We start from the raw sequence: 13,200 nt of genomic DNA, 5'->3' as shown, positions 1-13,200 counted from the left end.
TGATTTCAGGTAAAAAGGCTAAATGAGGCCAAGGATAAAATCCAATAGAATACCTTTACAGATTTATATCAAAGACCCATTCTATATTTTACCACTAGCTAAGTTTCCCTTTGTTTTAAGGGTCTTGAGAAACTTGGGAGAGTTTCTTATCTATGTAGACAATACATCGTTTTCAGACTAGGAGAATTGATACGAACATTTACACCAGGAGACCAGGCTACTTGGCGGACAAAGTGCAGCACCAAGTACCCTCGCCTCCAGGTGTAAGTGGTATCAACTCTCCTAGTCTGAAAACTATCTATAAACACTAAATAGTCTTCTCATTCAGCCGTATGAAATATCTACTTGGCGCTGTTACTAGAAAAAACTTACAATTTCAATAAAACTAATCTTAATTAGTGATTAATCATAATGCTGTGATGTAACGGGTCTAGAATAGGACTTTCTTAATTGCCTTATTTGCTAGAGGTCTCTCAACCTTGAGAAGAACTCAACTAAACCACTTCTAATGAACTTTACCCTAGTATTACTGATATCAATCAGTTAGTTTGATCAAATAAGGAAATTAACGAATTGTAACTGTGCACAAGGAACAAAAAAACAAACAAACATATACAGGGTGTTTCTGACAAGTCAGCCATAAATTAAGGGGGATCTTCTTTGGGCGATTTTGAATCTCCATTTTGTCCTAAGGGCCAATGTTTTAAGCTGAGATTGAATAATTTTACGGATGTCCCCTCAAAATTAATTAAGAAACTGAAATACAATGCTAATTTAATTTAGGGGTTATCCCTAAAACACTCAAAATCATAACTTAAAAAAAGTGACCCGGACGGAAAAATGTCATGGAACATTTTCGACTCAAAATCGTCTAAAGATAAAGAACATGCCCCTTAATTTATGGCAGACTTATCAGAAACACCCTGTATATATATGATAAGTTTATTATTTCTACCGTGTATCAACTAGAGATGCAATACAACGACAAACACAGCGGTGGAAAAAGACCAACATATTGTATTCGAATAATAGTGAATGTCTTGCGTCCTCCACCCTAAGCCTAGAGGGGATTTTCTTCTATTCTAAAAAATATACCTCATTTGTAACTTGAAGTATATGAAATATATATGTAATACAAAATTTTTTAGAACATCCCATCCTTCGCTATTTTTCGCTTTTATCTATTCATTTCACCGAAAAAAAAAAAGAATATAAAAAATATTTATTCAATATAAAAAAAATCATATTGAGAGAAATTCAAAATACTTTATAAAAATATTTATTAGATTTTTATACATTTTTCGTTCTATCTTTATTTTTTTATTGTATCCAATACAGATTTAGCATGGGTCCTTTTACGATTGTAGATGGTTGAAGCAAAAGTTTATAGAACTACGTACAAAAAATTCCGTCACTCTCACTCTAAAATCAGGGAGAAATGATTAAGATGGAGTGCCAATGATGATGGGCGACCTGTGGCACCAAAACTCTCCCTGTGTACCTCGCGCATGCCCCTACCCTTCGGTAGGAGATCGTTAAGTGCTGCCGCGTAGCGCCATTGTATTTTTATGAGAACTAGCTTATATTTTTAAGACAGAGGGCGTCCTTTACGATTCCTTACTCTACGACCCTACCTAACCGCTGAGGATGCTGGGATGACTTCAGTGCCGTAGATGGGGTACAAAGACCACGTTATAGGTATGGGACTCGCCACTCCATCCTTCTCTTCTTTAAGCTAAAATAACTTCGCTCGTGCTTTTCTTGTCATTTCTTGAACAACGACTAAAAACAACGTGATTGGCCAGATTTGGTTTGATCACGAGTTTTTCTCAGCCAATCATTCCTAAAAACTATGACGGGTTCCCAACAAGTTAGGTAGAGAGCGAAATTTAGTTGTCTCTAATTATAAAGTAAATAAAAAAATTCCTGTGTAAATTACGTTATAAATTAATGTAAAAATTCCCTAAAGTAGACTTTCGACACATCATAAATTAGTTGGTGGCCAGATGGCGTTACAGACAGACGTTGCTATCTAAACCCCTTTTTTATTTTAACCCCCTCAGTTTGGCGCTAGCCTTTTTCAGACTATGAGATTTTGATCAGATGAAAGGCCTTGGTTTCATTAAATTCCTTGAGCAACGGCCATGTAATCTAAAATAATAATTATAAAATTAGTAGTTTATCAATGCAAAAACTATTACAACAAAGTTACCAACAGTTTATAAGCGCAGTTCAATTTCTGCTTCATGCAGATTTCGCTGAAATTGTCCTGACAACACTGCCGTTTGCGAGAAGTTCACGCACCTATTTTTTTGTGCACCTTTAATTAGAAATAATCAATACAATCAAAAAACGGATCCGTTTTTTGATACAATGAAAACTTTTCATCCAGATAATGAAAATTACGATTTAGAAATCTAATTAGAATAATCAATACAATCAAATTTGCTCATCCAGCTAATGAAAATTACGATTTAAAAATTTAACAGTAGCCTAGTAAGAATATTAAATTTGTTCGCGTAAAATTATACCATAAGTAAATGCTGTCCAGCTTTCCCATAAGTGTTCCAATCGCCGCTCAGAAAACTGTAGTGATCACAAAATGAACAGAATAAAAAGATGTACATACCAAGTTGCTGTTCATCTTCCGAAAGTAATTCGATTCAAATTCTTCTCCCTCTACAATATATTTGAAATGGTCCCGGAGCAAAAATGTTTTCTACTCTATATACCCTATGCGTGTATCTATTCATGACGCGACCAAAGTACTTGGTCACGTACAACTTTCGTCCTATTGAAATAGAAAGAAATCTACTGCGCAGTAACTGCCTCGAAAATTGGAGAGCCTCTTTGAAAACCACAGGTCGTTGGTTCGTTGCATTCGAATTACATCCTTACAGGAAGACTGCGAGACTTACTACTGAAATTAGATTCCCGAAATAATAATAAAAAATTCAAATGAAAAACCTCTTTTCTTTCCTTCCTCAGACTTCGTCGAAAAAATCTAGTGCCCAACCCCATACTTTTTAATCCAAGAAAGCGTAACAGCCTTTTCCATATTTGGTCGTCCGTGAAAATGGTCTATAAGAGTCAATAAAGACATAAGGTTGCACCTTTCTTAAGTTTGACACTGGCTACTGGGACTTCTTAGGGCACATACTGAAGTACAGCCTGATGTGAGGCGGTTAAGATTACGTAACAAAATCAGACGTTAAATAGCAGATCTGGTGTTGTTCAACGGGAATTTTTTGTTACATTTCAGGCCACCATTTTGAAAGATGGCGGCAAATTTATACCTAAAATCCATAAACCCTTCTATAGGATATAGGCAACAAGTGTACTAAATATTAGTGCAATCGGTTGGCTTAATTCCATAAAGAATGTTTTTTTTACATTTTTGGCCGCCATTTTTCAAGATGACGGCGGATTGCAAAAAATCTTTCTTAGTACGCGTCTACTACTTAAGAGTAACGCCCCCGCAAATTTTCAACCTTTTAGGTAAAGTGGTTTGGATTTAACTTGCAAATCGGGAGTGATCTTGGAGTTGGTAATGGTAAATAGAATAGGCTGTAACATACGTTTCCTAAATTTGAAACTGCATGATCACGCAAAACTAGATGAAACGTGCTCGTAGTGGTTTTTAATCCGCATGATTGAAGTATTTATAAATTACAGCAAGTCCCATACTTATTGGACATATTATAAACTTATGACAATAACCGCAGTTGTGGTTCGAACTCCAAAGAAATGAAACTGTAAAATTTGCATTGTTAATTTCAACTCGAGTTTCCACCTACTATTTTTTTTCTCTGCGGGATTTAATATGTAGTGTCCATCCGCCAGTTTTCAGTACCTGTTGAAAAGTGGTATGAACCAGAAAATCATGTAAATCGCATTAGATATAGCTTAAGATTGCGAAATTTTCTTTCTTTGGATGCAGTGTAACAACCTTGGGTAAGGTACATCCAATTTTTTTTATTCAGGAAATTTAAATTCCGAGATTAAGGTAGATGAATCTCGAGCTGAACGAGCCTGCAGCCTTTGTATTTTATTTAATCTCCTCGCGAATCTTACTGACCAAACGCTATTTTCGCTTCACTGCTACATTCAATTTTATTTCTAGATATATACTTATAAATTCAGTTGTCCATATTTTAGCTTTTCAATTTTGATTCATTTTACGTAAACTCCATGCATTTTTCATTTTTAAGAAGCATTTTTAATGAAAATAGCTTAGAGAAATTACTTTGTCTTAAGATTACACTCGACTTTTGGGCAAATACCACGAAACACCGCGAAATATTAGCAAATTATATCTACCAGCCATGCTCCTTTGAAAGACATTCCTTTATCCAAAACCATCACGTAATGCAAATGCGTAAACTGGGTATAAGCAGAAGTATATAAAAGTTCGTTTTAAAAGAAGTGTATCACTATAAGCTGGGTAATTTTAACATGATTCTTCCCAAAATCAGAATATTTCTAGTAAGGTTGCTAAACCGAATCACATCCTACGATAAATAGTTCCCTTATCATTACTCTATTAGCGCTTAACTATTTGCCAAGACGCATGCCCTTGTGGATTTTTGTCCCACGTCAAGACAATCAAGGTTTGTGGGTTGATTGCTGGGGATTTTGTAACTAACAATTATAAAATTCACCCTAGCATGGTGCGATGCCCATCTAAAGTTTGATGGGCAGGAAAGGAAACAAAAAGGGTGATCCTGGGAGGAATCATGTTACATAAGTAAAGTCAGAGGTAATATTTAAGGTATAAGTAAAGATTGGTAATAGATCCTGAGGATTTTATGCCGCTTCCATCGCGCCTACACTAGGGAGAAAAAACTGGTCGAGTTCCAAAGCAATTTCCTACCCCCTTCCCCTCAACCTAAAGCCACAGAACACGGACGCGGGTCCTTGAATCTAGTTCGGCCGTCTACCGCCGCGAGCGTTTTACGTTTTGGAGGGAAAATTCAGAAACCGCTACCAGAGGGCCAACCATTGGTGTGTTATCAAGAATATTCACTTTCGCCAAGTGAAGAATTTGGTAACCTCGATACTTCTAGTCCCTTATTTTACTTCTGCTAAGTATTAAGAGGATACAGAGAGACATCCTTCTTCTATTATCCCCTTCTGGTATAAGATATAATTTTTGCTCAGAAGGCACGGATGACTTCAATTAAAAATAATTATAGAGATAAGAATTTCGTAGAAAAGTGTGGGTTTACCACTCGCGGAGGGGCATCCCCCCGAGAAACCAAAATACTAACTATATACTGGAGATATATACCAGACGCCAAAACCACTAAAGACAAGAAGTTGGAAATAGGAAACACTTTCACATTTAGCTATTTATTTATTCATTATCCGTATGCCGTATCTCATTTTCTCAGACCGAACATTCAGGCCATATACGAACGTTGCGAGTCTAAGCTGAGAATATGTTTTATCCAAGGGTGAAAGGTGACTAGAGAAAAAGGCGGGAATCGTCTGATTAAACTTTTAGACTCTCGTTATTTGAATCAATTCCGCTTGACAGAGTGAACGAACGAGATAAGGTTGATTGAAGTCTATTTCCCATGCAATGAAATCTCGGTAAATCTCTTGTTCGTCCACTCCTTCGAAAACAATACGCTTAAAGGCAGGATTAAAGAAATAATCTCAATGGCTTTATTATATCTCTTCGCTTCTGACTCTATTGGCTCAATACCAATAGACAAATTGAAGCGCGGGGCACATAGCTTCTAAAGGAAAACAATTATTCTTTACGTCAGCTTTGATTGGCCTTTTCTTTTGTCGGGGTCTTCCGTAATTGGATCTTAAATTATTTAAACCAATGACCTTTTTGAAAGGGTTATAGGTCATTTCAGTTTATATTTAAATGGTTAAGTACTATACCAAAGAGGGTATAGAGAGTGGGAGTTGAAGCTTTGGCAAGGCATTTGGGGGGTTTCTCTTTTCTTTTCTATTTATTTATTTATTTATTTGTTATATTTTCCTCCTAATATCCGGTTCACCATATTTCAACCAATAAGCGGACAGAGAAAGATGCGCACGCACAGCGGAAGCTTAGAGTAAAACTTTTTCAAAGCGAGAACAATTCGGCCAAGCCTTCTACACCTCCTCTTGGAGTCTTGGTACTACTACGATTTGTTAAAGCGAAGAATACACTGCTGCTTCCATTTCTTCAGAAGCTTACAATCGCTATGAAAGTTAACATCAAAACGTCAATGCCCTTTACAATAAAGGTCTCTGATATCAACAGTAGAAGGGGAAAACATTTTCAAACCATGTATACTAAAAGATAGATTTTATAAAATTTCATCTCCAACGCCGGTCACAATAAAATAGTAACTCCCCATAAACTCCTGATATAAACTGAAGTCTCATTTGGTGTCAACGAGTATTTCTCAGTAACCACTAGATATATTGAAACGAAATTTTGAACATTATTAGAACTGGTCACGTTTCATTTCGTGGCAAGGTTGGGCCCACGAAAAGTTCTAAACTTTAGTCGCGTAATTCTAAGTCAAATGTGGTTTAAGCCAAAAAAAAATCAGATGCGAGATAGATTTTGAGGAATTAACAGAGATATTCTTCTATGACACTGCACGCATATCAGCCAAGCTGGGAAAGATTCTGTTGATATCTTATATATAGCTGAGAAAGTGTGTTTGTTCTGAAGTCTTTACGCACAGACACAACCAAGCTTCATGGTTGATATCAGTAACACTAGGGGAAGGTTCATTAGAAGTGGTCTGGTTCTTCTCAAGATTGGGACAGCTATAGGTCATTCCACCATTCCTGTTGTAGACCCGTAACATTGTAGCTTTATGATCAACCTCTAATTAAGCATTGTTTTAATGTAATTGAAACTATAAAAAATATTAATTTCTAACAGGAAAACATCAGACTGGACGCAAAGACCATTTTTGTGTTCCAAACCCATAAACCTCTGCAGGTAGCTTAGCTATAGTAGACTATAGTTGTGAACGCGACTCTGGCGATAATAAGTGTTACGTATTGTCTGAAAGCTTGTTAAGAAGAGCTTTCGGAAATTGTACAGTACTATACCAATCGTATTGGCGGAAAAAGACTAAGGAGTCCATGGTACATTATACCTATCTCTGAGACCATTAAAGCGAAGCTACAAAGCTCGTTTAAAGCTGCAAAGCTCATCGTCCCAAGATTCTATTCCGTACTGTAATACCCTTTTCCTTTCTAGAGTTCTCTCGTGGAATTTCAAATTTTCCTCAACGTTCCTCGGGTCATCGAGTAAAGTTTATCGGGTCGATCGTTTCATTCTCAAAGTTAAACATTTTGATACCTTCTTTCTTGGAGAAATGTATACTCTTGATCACTTGGGGACCTCGGGTTAAATGAACCTTGTTGTAGGAAAACATTTGTGGGATTTGTAAATGATCGCGTGACTGCCGAAGAATTTTGTAACCGTTCCGAATGGTTGAATGCTAGAGGAATATTGTGCTTCGTACATTTATCAATTAATTAAGAATATGTTGGACTTACAAAGTGTATTTAAAAGGATATTGCCAAGGAAATCTGATGGAAACACTGCATCATACGCTTCTACAAATATATATCCACAAATATATATATTTTGGAAAGTATTTGGTACATTAACAATAACGTTCTCTTAGATGAGCAATTTTCAAAACATCCTTATCAACGTGGATTTGTTAGCAAATAGCGTTTCCATGAAAGCGAACTTTGAAATTAGCGTTTACCAAATCAGATGATATTAAATATTGACTTATTTTGGTTATGCTGGCTTTTGCTCTCTTCGGGTTCGGTTATACTGGGTTTTGCTCTCTTCGGGTTCGGTTATACTGGGTTTTGCTCTCTTCGGGTTCGGTTATACTGGGTTTTGCTCTCTTCGGGTTCGGTTATACTGGGTTTTGCTCTCTTCGGGTTCGGTTATACTGGGTTTCGCTCTCTTCGGGTTCGTTTATACTGGGTTTCGCTCTCTTCGGGTTCGTTTATACTGGGTTTCGCTCTCTTCGGGTTCGTTTATACTGGGTTTCGCTCTCTTCGGGTTCGTTTATACTGGGTTTTGCTCTCTTCGGGTTCGTTTATACTGGGTTTCGCTCTCTTCGGGTTCGTTTATACTGGGTTTCGCTCTCTTCGGGTTCGGCTATACTGGGTTTCGCTCTCTTCGGGTTCGGCTATACTGGGTTTTGCTCTCTTCGGGTTCGGCTATACTGGGTTTCGCTCTCTTCGGGTTCGGCTATACTGGGTTTTGCTCTCTTCGGGTTCGGCTATACTGGGTTTTGCTCTCTTCGGGTTCGGCTATACTGGGTTTTGCTCTCTTCGGGTTCGGCTATACTAGGTTTTGCTCTCTTCGGGTTCGGCTATACTGGGTTTTGCTCTCTTCGGGTTCGGCTATACTGGGTTTTGCTCTCTACAGGTTAGGTTATGCTATCTTCACGTTACAATTTAGGTTTAGGTTGTCTAAATCTTGTGATGGTCCAATGATTCTAGATTTGACTTCGAGCAAAAGCACTAGGTGAAACCTTTTCTAAAGTCTTTGGTGTTTTTACTTAACCCTAGATCAAGCAGACGACACAGCAGCAGCCCCTTTTGAAAAGGCTCCATTATATTGACAATCGTTTATATTAGAAACCGTTGTTTTGACACAAGCTGAAATAGGACAGGCAGTTCTAAGAACGGCTAACCTACCCACAAACCTATATTATATTTTATTCTGTTGGAGCTAGGGTGTTATCGAATATTTATGTTCGCAAATAGAAGATAATCCGGTCACTCTACACTCTTAAAAAATATCGTTCCCATCTGAACAAAATGTTGTTCAGAGGCTTGTCCCCGTAGCTAAACACTTTTTTGTTCAACTTTGAACTCATTATATAGCGTTCAAAACTGAACGCAAGGAGTTTGTTCTTTCAAGAACACAAATGTTCCATACTATATGCAAATCTAGGGTTCATTTAAGAACGCAAGTGTTTTTTGGATTGAGTTTAAAATGTTCAGTACTGAACGAAATTGTTATATCTTTTACGCACATTTAACGTTCAACTTTGAACGTTACTGAGAAATCTCGAACGTTCTATGGACGTTCAATATTGAACGAAACCGATTTATTTTGACCAAATATTTAACGTTCATTTTTGAACGAAATTGGTGTATTTTGAATTCATAATTAGCGTTCAATTCTAAACAGTATTTATGTGGATTGAACAGATATTTAGCGTTCAACACAGAATGATATTGGTATACCTCGAACTCGCATTTTTCGTTCCACAGTGAACGAGTAGGTGCTTTATTGAGCAGATATACAGCGTTCAAATTTGAATGATTTTGTTGTATTTCGAACCCATATTTAAGGTTCAATATTGAAAAAAGTGTGCTTTTGAAAATAGTTTAAAGATAAGTAGAATGCATAACATAAAATTCCCAGGATTTTCTAGAATTTCAATCCACTTTATTTGATTTACCAAAGTAAATTACAGAATAAAATTATCCGTTATAAATCTATAATTTGTTATAAATTGAAAGAAGAACAACTTTCTGTAGGAACTTCATAGCTCGAACGACTAAATTTCCCATTTGCATCCTTTCATGACGAAATTTCATTTTCAACGAATTCATCTAATAAAAGATAATTCATATTTTAATTACCAGTCCCTTAGAATAATTAGTTTTAATTACTATACTAGAACCTTCGTGGCATAATTATATGCATAATTTACGTAGCCACTGGTGTTGGGAAGTCGATGTTTTAGAAACTTGTGTTTAGTAATTAGAGCTAAACAGATTCTGGAGTAGTCAAACCTTTTGGACATCTAAAAATATTCCGAGTATGGTCCGACTAGAATGGAAGAATGAAATGATATCATGGCTATGAACTTACATGTCAAAGTCCTCATTAGAGATTTAATGGATTTAATTTAAATCCATTTGCGGTATGATAAATTCTTGAATGTCATTGAGAATAAGATATTTGGACCACCTTAACATCAATTTCAAATAAATTTCCAAAAATTTGTAGTAAATTAGTTCGTGTACAGCTTTCCTTGCAGTTAAATATAATTATTTTTTCTTATACATTACATGATATTGCCAGTCCATTTTCCAAATTAAAAAATTGGTCGAGAAGTTCCACCTATAATGGAGAGTTTTTATACATATTTAAAAGAGCATATACAGGGTGTTTCGAAATGGGGGCTAGGACCAAAATACCGTTTTTCAAAAGACGATTTTGAGTCGAAACTTTTCTTTGACATTTTGACTTAGAGACAATTATTTACGAGTTATGATTAGGGATGGTCCCGTAAATTTAAGTAGAGAACTGAAAGATAATGCTAATTTAACGGTTCATACGCAAAATACTGATCACAACTTGTAAACGGTGGCGCTAAAGGAAAATATCGAAGAAAATTGTCGACTCAAAATTGTCCATAAAATTAATAGTATATATATATATATATAATAAACCTAATACTTCATTCCACTAAGCTTGTGAAAATCCCTAGGCTATTAAAAACTTTTTCTTTGGGCTACAATAGCCCGGTTTTTTCGACATTAAGGCGCGACTCCACGCTATTGGGGGAGGGGGAAACTTAGGAAAAGTACCAGTAGGAAAGGTTCGATTTACCAGTACTAGGGTTTTTCTTTATTTATTAATGATTTTTAATTATATTTTGAAATTTAGCACTAGCTACGTTAATTAGAAGTGTTTTAAACAAGAGCTCAAGGTGAAAAATAATATTATTATGGACATTTTTTCTGTTTATTACTGAAAAAACACTTAGGCGTTATCTCTTAACACAGGACCTTTACAAAAAGTGACTGGTTCAGCTAATTGGTAGAATTTATAGTGGCTTTGAGCTCCGTTATATTCAAATAGCCCTATTGTCCAATTAAATTGTACACATTTTAAGTTTTAATACCTTAATTAGCTAGAAAATAAAATAAAATATTACATACCTGAATTACATCTTCAATAAAACAATTTTTATATAGACTTTCAAATGGATCATCAGATTGAAATCATCGGTTTAGCTAGCGTACTGTAATAAAACCGTTTTAAGCCGCTTTTCGAAAACATCGCGAAGCACAGTGGAAATTTTTAGTAACCGTTTACCACTTAACAAACACACAAAGAACCGAACCTGGCCCATCCCCATCGTCCACTAAAGGGGGAAAGCCTTCAAAGGGTTAAGGGTCTTTGTACTCGGTCTATCGAGGGGTCGGACAGAAAGTAAATTTAGGGCTTGTGGTTGTAGGAGAATTTACTTTTATGTGGCAATAATAGGCATAATTAAAATCATATTCGAGTATTCCGGGAAGTATATCCAGAACGTACGTGTTTGTACATTATGTTCGACCCCTCGGTTTTAATGCCACGAGGGCATATTTTACAAATACGGTTTTTTTTTGCAGTTCAGTTTTTTTTCAGCGGTAACCTGGACCGCGTGACCTGGCGTGACGTAGGATGAAAGCTCGAGGGAGTGGAGAGGGTCACATTTCCAATGGGGAGAACGGGGTAGTACACCCCTTTTTACATTTCTTTTCAAGAGGGGGGATATTGGTGATAGGGGTCGAATTATTTTAAACACACCGTGACACCTCCCTTTCCTGGGTTTCTTAGAAAACCCCACCAGGCCGATTATTATGTGTTCTACGTTGAACGCTTATCTTTAAAAAGATGCAGCGTGAACGCTTTTTGAAATCTAATGAGCCTCTGAACAGCAAATGTTCAACGAAGGATCGTACAGTTCAAATTTGAACCCTATTGAACGCTTATTTTTTAGAGTGTAGCTCCCAAGATTTACCAGGGCTGAAATCCCTTGGAAATACAAAAACAAAAGTGTCCATGGCACCGAGGGGAAACCAATATTGGATCTACAAAGATCTAATTTTCAGTTTATATATATATAATTTTTTTATGAAATATCGGATAATTGGTAGTCATCAGTCAATGTGTCAAAGGACTTCTGAACTAACATATTTGTTTACCCATGGGGCAGAATTCTAAACCAAAATCCATTTTATACCTAAAAAAAAAGCATGAGTGCAAGGGAGAGGGGGGACCAAAGTCTATTAAAAAACCTGTATTGGTAGACAAAGACTTAAAAAGTCAAAGATAGAGGCAAAATGGATTGACTGAAGTAACAGATAATGAAATTTTCAGTTCAAACGAAGTGATTATAAAACATCAATTATTTTTAAAAATTACCTATCCTAGTTTTTTTCGCCAAATATATTTCACTATGAAATATTTGCATTATTTTTAACAGAGTACATGCACGGTTTGTTGAGTAAACCTAAAATAAAAGCATGCTTGTAAAGGATTCCAAATGCAATAGAATCAGGAAAGTTAGCATTTTCTGAACGCACTTTAAAACTATATTCGTAATGGCGTATGTTGTTAATTTGGCTCGATATGTACGTACTTGTACTCACTCGTTCAATTTCTCTTGTACCTAATAAATCGTACATAGTTTTGGCGGGGCTGCAATTTTTCCAGTTGGTTAAATGGTTGATTCGGACGGTGAAAGCGAAACCGCGAGGCTAAACCAAATCATAAACCCCGGCAATAAATATCGAACGAAACGCCTATGAAATATTGATTTCAGTGTAGTATATGGTATGGCTTCATACTGTCATAGGTTCATAAGATATGTTTGCCACTGTTACTGAGAGCTTGTCATAAAGTGACGTAGGTGAAACGTCATAGATTCTCGTAAAGCGACGCCTGGTGAGGCGCTGTCAAAGGCTTAGTATAGACTAAATAGGAAGTTGGACTGCAAAACTGAGTGTAGTCAATTCTCGCGTCGTTCTTGAACTAGCTCTCAATAAGTCTCTACCATTACGAAGTATAGGAAGTGTGATACTTATGGAACATAAACTTATGATACTGTATATCTGTCAGCAGGTAGGAAGCTATTGCGGAGGAAGATAAGGTGTAGAAAAACCAGTACAGTAAATGGTACTGGCCGAATGTTATGAAATGTATATAGAAACGATTTTCGTTGAATCGAAAATTCAATAAGAGTCGGAAGCCATTGCCGGTCATAAATAAACTCGGGGTTTTGCGACCTCTCGCACGCGATCGTTTGACCCCTGGAGCTGGTCAAAAATCTAGAACCGATTGCCATGGGAGCTAAGGTCACAATCATTAATTTTAATAACCCAACAGAAAAAAAACCTATTGTGTTAGAA

At 36.4% G+C, this 13,200-nt stretch overlaps 1 protein-coding gene and 1 long non-coding RNA gene across 4 annotated transcripts in view; one reads left to right on the top strand and one right to left on the bottom strand.

Moving 5' to 3' along the window:
* Positions 1 to 13,200, top strand: part of LOC149717122 (neuropeptide FF receptor 2-like) — a 106,152-nt gene that overhangs the window by 68,311 nt on the left and 24,641 nt on the right. The window lies entirely within an intron of this gene.
* Positions 9,436 to 11,168, bottom strand: LOC149717124 (uncharacterized). Of its 2 annotated transcripts, none has more exons than XR_016365581.1 (5): positions 10,963 to 11,168; positions 10,087 to 10,138; positions 9,887 to 9,985; positions 9,696 to 9,818; positions 9,436 to 9,624 (listed from the first exon to the last, which is right to left on the bottom strand). It is a non-coding gene; the product is annotated as an uncharacterized LOC149717124 (long non-coding RNA). The 2 variants fall into 2 exon arrangements; XR_016365582.1 differs by lacking the exon at positions 10,963 to 11,168 and adding an exon at positions 10,216 to 10,941.

Source organism: Phalangium opilio, unplaced genomic scaffold, assembly GCF_054372755.1.
Source record: "Phalangium opilio isolate 3A_F unplaced genomic scaffold, DU_Popi_V2 ptg000003l_1, whole genome shotgun sequence".
NCBI classification, from domain to species: Eukaryota; Metazoa; Arthropoda; class Arachnida; order Opiliones; family Phalangiidae; genus Phalangium; species Phalangium opilio.
Note: the sequence above shows the minus strand (reverse complement) of the source record. Positions and strands in the feature narration are given on the sequence as shown.